The 7,081-nt window shown below is 36.4% G+C and overlaps 1 long non-coding RNA gene across 2 annotated transcripts; it reads right to left on the bottom strand.

Moving 5' to 3' along the window:
• Positions 1–910: 910 nt before the first annotated feature.
• On the bottom strand, positions 911–4,658 carry LOC134264491 (uncharacterized). 2 transcript variants are annotated; one of them, XR_009991540.1, is made up of 2 exons: positions 4,479–4,658; positions 911–1,148 (listed from the first exon to the last, which is right to left on the bottom strand). It is a non-coding gene; the product is annotated as an uncharacterized LOC134264491 (long non-coding RNA). The 2 variants fall into 2 exon arrangements; XR_009991539.1 differs by having other exon boundaries at positions 4,399–4,658.
• Between the last annotated feature and the right edge of the window lie 2,423 nt (positions 4,659–7,081).

Here is a 7,081-nt window from a genome sequence, read left to right on the forward strand (position 1 = left end):
ACAAACTTTATAAAGCGACGCTAACTCTCGACCAATCAGATTGCAGCATTGAACCTGAGGCTCCCAGTGGGGAAAAAATTGCATAGGCCCTTATAAGGGTTTACAGTTACAACTAACTTACTATATAAACAATATATATGTTGAACATAACACAAATATAAACACAACTTGCAATATTAAATCATTCGTCAGCATAAAATTATTTACTGTCATAAATGATATTTATGCTTCCTCCTTCCAGCAAAAATTAAATGAACAGTAACCTAGAATACTATAACTTAACACACATGTATATGTTGAAATTGTTGTTTATTAAGACTTGATATATTTCAAGCTAGTATATACAAACGAAAATGTAGCAAGCAAACACCGGTTGAGACCAATTACAATTTACAGGCATTAGCAAAATGTACAAGTCTAGACTTACAAACCTGTATATTAGAAGTTTTGTAACTATAACCATTGCAAACACAATAAGTGGTATAATACATCAAAATTACAATATTCCAAAATACTTGTATGCAAACATACATGACTAGAAAAATCATTGTAAGTGGCAGAAGGTGAGGTCCAAAGGCTCCAAAAGTTGAGGAGATTTGCCAAATCTCTGAAACTACCCCACCAGAAGCCACGCATGAATATGAAACAAGGTCTCAACCGGTTAAGCTCCAACTCGAACAGTATCACAAGCAAACCAAAAAACCTGTTCTAATACTTCATTTAAATTTTATTAATGACTAGAAGGAAGTACAAATTGATTGAAAATCCCAAAACAGTTAAACTCTAAGGAATAAAACTTAAACTGTGCACTGAGGTATTATATACATTAAGTCACCAGCCCCAAGCAAGTAACAAGTCATTACATATATATATACACTTAACTTCAAATGGGGGAATTGTGATGTTTTACAGTCTTTCATGTTCCAAACAAGAAAAGCTGCTAGCCCCAGCAAGCAACTTTCAGATCACAAATGTCAGGCAACAAAAATTAAGAAAAGCTGCTGGCCCCAGCAAGCAACTTTCAGATCACAAATGTCAGGCAACAAATTTAAGAAAAGCTGCTGGCCCAAGCAAGCAACTTTCAGGTCACAAATGTTAGGCAACAAAAATTAAGAACTGGTTCCATACCCAACAGGAAACAGAATAATCTTCTAACAGATGAAATAAATGAGAGCTACCAGCCCAAGCAGGTAACTTGGCATTTAAGTAAACAGGGTTATATGGCTAAGCAGGGGAAAAGCCCTTGTCATGGTACAATTTGTGGTATCTTACATATTAGAGCGGATATACTTTAAGAAAGCATTTGAATGCCATCTACCCATTGACCTGATTTGGGCATCAGATAGGCCTTTATCTGCTGCTACAGTAGCAGCCCCGATACGAAAACTATGACCCTTATAACGTGAACTATCCAAATTACAAAGGCGTAAGCAACTCCGCAAAGTTCTGTCAAAAGTGGTACGCAGAATGGGTGATCCTGTATTGGAAACAAACATTGGACCTTGGCAATTTGTTCTAACTTTCAAATAATCAGTGGTTGCTGATATAGCCGAAATTTTACAATCACCATGAGCAAAGGAGATGACCTTTGGTACCCCATTAGAGTTATGTTTGAATTTTTTGAAACACACATTTATAGCAGTGATTTTACCTTTAACAGAGGAAAGTGTTACATCTGCTAATTGTACTACATCACTAGCTTTCTCAGGGGCCGCACATATCAGCTCTCCTATTCTAGCAAATGATGAAAATGCAAACAGAAATAGCGCTTTGAACAACGTTTGTGTATACTTATCGTTAATAACATCTGGGATAACGTCAAGAAGACGATTCAGTATATTTGTGGTAATGGGTAAACGAATATCGAATGTATTGCCTAGTCGATAGGCCCCTGCCACTAACTTTTGAATGACAAATGCACGAGTTGGATCTTCAAAGTTCAACATCTTATGAACATAAGCTATTGCAGACAAATATGTTGATATTGTTCTAGGAGAGAAGGCTTCTTGAAACAAATCTGACACAAAAAGAGCAACTGTAGTTACACTGAATGGAACAGTGTTGGGTATCTTATTAAAAAGACACAGAGAATGTATCAAATGTTGTCCATGCTCTTTTATAAGTAAGTTTTGTAGAAGGGGCTAATGCAGCTGAGGCCAATTTTGCAATGTTGTCCAAAAGTTGTTTGGCATCAATTCCTCTGGAATTGCTGACGGCTCCCTTCGTGCATCTGGTGCCAAATGTAGAAACTCTTGTACCTGCAACCGAGAAAGACTATCCGCTAGAACATTATTCTTACCCGGTATATGCTTAGCGCGGAAATTGATATTATGTTTCAAACATGTGAGTACAAGATATCTAACCATCTGCATGACCCTATTATCCTTACTTGACTGTTTATTAATGACAGAAACTAATGCCTCATTGTCCGTAAAAAATAAGATCGAGTGATTTGCCCACAAATCTCCCCAAATACACACTGCTAGCACAATTGGATAGAATTCTAGTGTCATGATATTTAAATTTCTCCATTGCTCTGGAAAAGAACCAAAAAACCATCTAGAATTGTAAATACCTGAAAAACCTTTGGATTTTGCCGCATCAGTAAACAACTTCATGGAGTTACTTGATAAATATTGTTCTTCTAAAAACATAGTTTTGCCATTATAACTACTAAGAAATGCAAGCCACATAGCCATGTCTTCCTTACACTCTCTATGAACTGTTAAGAATTTTTGCTCTTCTGAAACTCCTAAAAGCAAATTTATCATACGTCTTAAAAAGGCCCTCCCTGGTAATATGACTGAGCAAGCAAAGTTCAAGACTCCAATAAGTGACTGCATTTCTTTTACCCTACACTTATCTAAGTTTTGAAACTTAGACAACAAGCCTATACATTTTTCAATTTTGTCACTTGGCAAACGGGTCTCTTTAAGTCTAATGTCAATTGTTATGCCAACAAATTCAATGACCTGAGTAGGAAGAACTGTTTTATCTGCAGCTAACGGAATGCCTATATCTTCACATATTTCAAGAAATTCTTTAAATTTTTTCAATGCTAACGGCTTGGATTTTTCAATAAAAAGAAAATCATCTAGTATGTGAACAACCGCCTGAACACCTAATCTGTGGACTGCAATCCACTCAAGGGCAGTACTAAACTCTTCGAAAATTTTGCAGCTAGTGCGGCAACCCATTGGTAAACATCTGTCATAATAATAATTGTCTTCCCAATGAAAACCTAATAACTCATAATCATTCGGGGAAACAGGTAAAATGCGAAAAGCTGATCTTATGTCTGTTTTACAACAAAATGCACCCTCCCCAATAGCCTTGATATGTGAAATAGCCTCACTAATTCCAGAATAATGAACAGCTGCTGCCTCATCCGTTATTCCCGCGTTTACTGAGCCTTCTTTTCTATTAGGATAAGATAAATGGTGTATCAACCGATACTGATTTGGCAATTTTTTAGGAACAATACCTAAGGGGGAAATTTTCATATTATTAAAAGGTGGTTGACTAAAGGGACCCTTGATCCGACCAGCACTTAATTCCTTGGAAATTTTATCAGAAACAATGTCAGGGTGTTCTAATGCTGATTTGAGGTTAGGACTGAATTGATGTCCCCTTTCCCCTGTAAATTCTAGACTGAAACCGTATTTGAAACCATTTATCAAGTACTGTGCTTTAGTATTGTCATACCCTTCTAAATAATGTTCTAATCTGTTTATTCTGATGGGGGTGGGAAGATGATTAATCTTTTTTATCAACAGATTGGGAAGAGCTAGTTTTTGTGTATGTTTGTCTTTTGTTGTAATTTGCTCTGTCATTATTTTTCCAACATTGGGATTTTGGGTGGTCTTTGTAGCAAGTTGCACAGATGTGAGGGAATTTGCATTCAGAGTGGCATGATTTTCCTTCATTGAACCTGAAGCAGTACTGACGAAAGGGCTGCTTCCGAAAAGAACCTACACTACCTTGGGAACCTCCCAGTTTTTTCATAAGGGCCCTACTGTAAAGAACTTGATCTATGTGTCTCCATGACAAGGACTTGTCCCCTTGTTTTGCCTTTCGAAAATTAATGTCATAGTGATACCAGTCCCCCCCATCTTTCTGTAATGATCTGATTAAATCCATATAGATGGCTAAATCCTCGTGCAAATCAACCTCAGTATTGTTGAAGTGTCTGAGAACCGAAGCGTAAATACTAAAAGCATCAGTCCACGCCTCGATTGTCAGAAACTTCTTCTTCTTCCCTGAACTCAGACCCACTCTACCTTTGTTTTTTACTGCTAAGTGAAAATCTAAAAACTCTATATCAGAAGGGGGATCTAACACATCTGACATTTCAATGAATTCATTGGCACATATTTTTTCTTTGATTTTCGTAGATACCTTGGTGTATAAGGGCCTGCCTAGTGGCTTATACATGTCATTATCAAAACTATCTGAAATTACAGAATTCTTTTGTGAACCTGAGATTGATGAGGCAGGTAGCTCTACAACATCCTCTTGGGGTTGCTCTACCGGAGTCTCCTTAGATACGGTTTCCTTTGTGGCATTTGATGTTGTTGTTTTTCCTGACAATGTTTCTGTGGAACTAGATTTGGCACTGTCACTCAGAGAAGTAGAGTCAGTGGTAGGAGTCTTAGGCAAAATACCTGCTTTTTGAAGCTCCGAAAGGACTGTTGCAGTCACGTTTTGCGTTATGTCCAGTACCATTTGGCTTTCTTCTGTCCCCGTTTTTCTCCTCTTTGCAGGCCTTTCCTCCTTGTTCTTTGATCTTTGGGCCCTCCTCATTTTGCAGCTTCCATATAATACTGTAAAATATATGTCTAAATTTACTGGTATGCCTTAGGCCATGAAATGACCCTTGATTCATATTATGCCAAAATACATGGCTTAAAATCAATGTTCATATGCTACCATTATACCAACTGCCACAGTCTTAAACCAAAATTCAAGGTCATTACCTAGTTTATCAGATTAACTGATATGATAATAAACCAAAATACATGGCTTAAAAGTTAATAATATAATGAACCAAAATACGTGGCTTAAACAGTTAACAATATAATAAACCAAAATACATGGCTTAAAAGTTGATAATATAATAAGCCAAAATACATGGCTTAAAAGTTGATAATTTGATAAACCAAAATACATGGCTAACAAAGTTGATCGTATAATAACCAAAATACATGGCTTAAAAAGTTGATAATATAATAGACCAAATATATGGCTTAAAGTGCTGATAATAAACTAAACCAACTACATGATTAATCGGGTTGATACGATTATAAACCAAAGTACATGGCTTATAGGGTTGATATGGCGATAGACCAAATTACGAGGCTTATGATTTTTGAATAATGTTATGACAAGGATTCCTGGCTGATAATGTCAAAATTGGTTTGAAGCCACAATACATGCTTTAAGGTTGATGATGCTGACCAAAATACATGATTAGCATAATGCAAATTCATTGCTTCTATTTATTTATTTCATTTTTTTTTTTTTTTGAATAATCGCTTCCAATTATATAAACGCATATTCCATTATATAAGCTTATAAAGAGGAGGAGAATCATAACTGAAATTGGAAATACACATCCCTGTTAATCTTTTGCCAGGTGACGAACAGCATGCATAATTGCCAGCCGTAAACTTCTGTAAAACTTTTTATTCCCAATTCTGGATAAATGTACCCCATCATCACTAATAATCTGCAATGGGCTGTGAATGAGTCTAAGATGTTTCCAATACATAATAGAACTATGTACTTCACACATGTCCTTTAGCATCTGATTGATAACGGTACGCCTTCTTTCATAAGTCTGTGCATCTATGTGTCTGGGACGGGTGCGAATGAAGACTTCACAAATAAAAACACTGTCAAGGAAAGTAAACTGCTTCAACAAAGCTTCTAACCACTCTATCAAATCACACGCAAACACTTCTGGTTTCATCCTCACTCTACAAATATCATTTCCACCAATTTGTGCAATGATAACACGTGGGCGAAACGACTGTATCACCGAATACACGTTAGCGTCCCTTTGAAATCTGTCTAGCGTGCCCCCGCTGAGACCGCACAGCTTCACAACACATTGCTCCAGATCAAGACCAAAATTTAGCTTTATGTCCTCAGATCGCCCCAAAATACACTTTAATCTTCCAATAAAACTGTGACCGATGATCAATACTTTCTCACGCATAATGTTTTGGCGTACTTATTACACTATGCACAACTACATGCACATCGTTAGTAAACACGAACTTTTTGTACTAGGTACCTAGCTTGAAATCGTGTGGCGAACTCGTACAACTGGAAATAGATACAATGTTCTTTACCTTTCAAAACAACGGATGGATCCTAAAGATATTATTTCGTGATTCCGCCGTAAACACTGGTTAAATCTTTTTAAAAACTTTTTCTCAGCCTCCTCACAAAAAATGTCTACCGTCTTACAAACTTTATAAAGCGACGCTAACTCTCGACCAATCTGATTGCAGCATTGAACCTGAGGCTCCCAGTGGGGAAAAAATTGCATAGGCCCTTATAAGGGTTTACAGTTACAACTAACTTACTATATAAACAATATATATGTTGAACATAACACAAATATAAACACAACTTGCAATATTAAATCATTCGTCAGCATAAAATTATTTACTGTCATAAATGATATATATAAAAGCTGCTGACCACCATGATTTATTTGAAATATATGACCTGATATTCTTTTGTTAAGCGATCCCTTGGTTTCACCGACATAAATAAGTCCACAATGTTAAATGTTAAATTTAAATGTTAAATGTTAAATGTTAAATTTGGCAGTGAAAGTTCAAAAAACGGAGAGAAGAGTATGTCAGGTGGTGAAAACAGTGATGGATTGGAGACATATGATCTCTGTATATGGATAGACGAGAATCTATATAGCATGTTAGCAGAACGTTTGTACAGTGATATAGAAAATATGGAGCTTCATGACGTTTTTATGAATGTTTTAAAACACCCCAGTGCTTGTCAGGCTTTCATTGAGGTGATAGGAACAAAGTCTTACACGGAGTTAAAG

This window comes from Saccostrea cucullata, unplaced genomic scaffold (assembly GCF_032062105.1).
Source record: "Saccostrea cucullata isolate Sc308-1 unplaced genomic scaffold, CSIRO_AGI_Scuc_v1 ctg11183, whole genome shotgun sequence".
In the NCBI taxonomy this organism is placed as follows: Eukaryota; Metazoa; Mollusca; class Bivalvia; order Ostreida; family Ostreidae; genus Saccostrea; species Saccostrea cuccullata.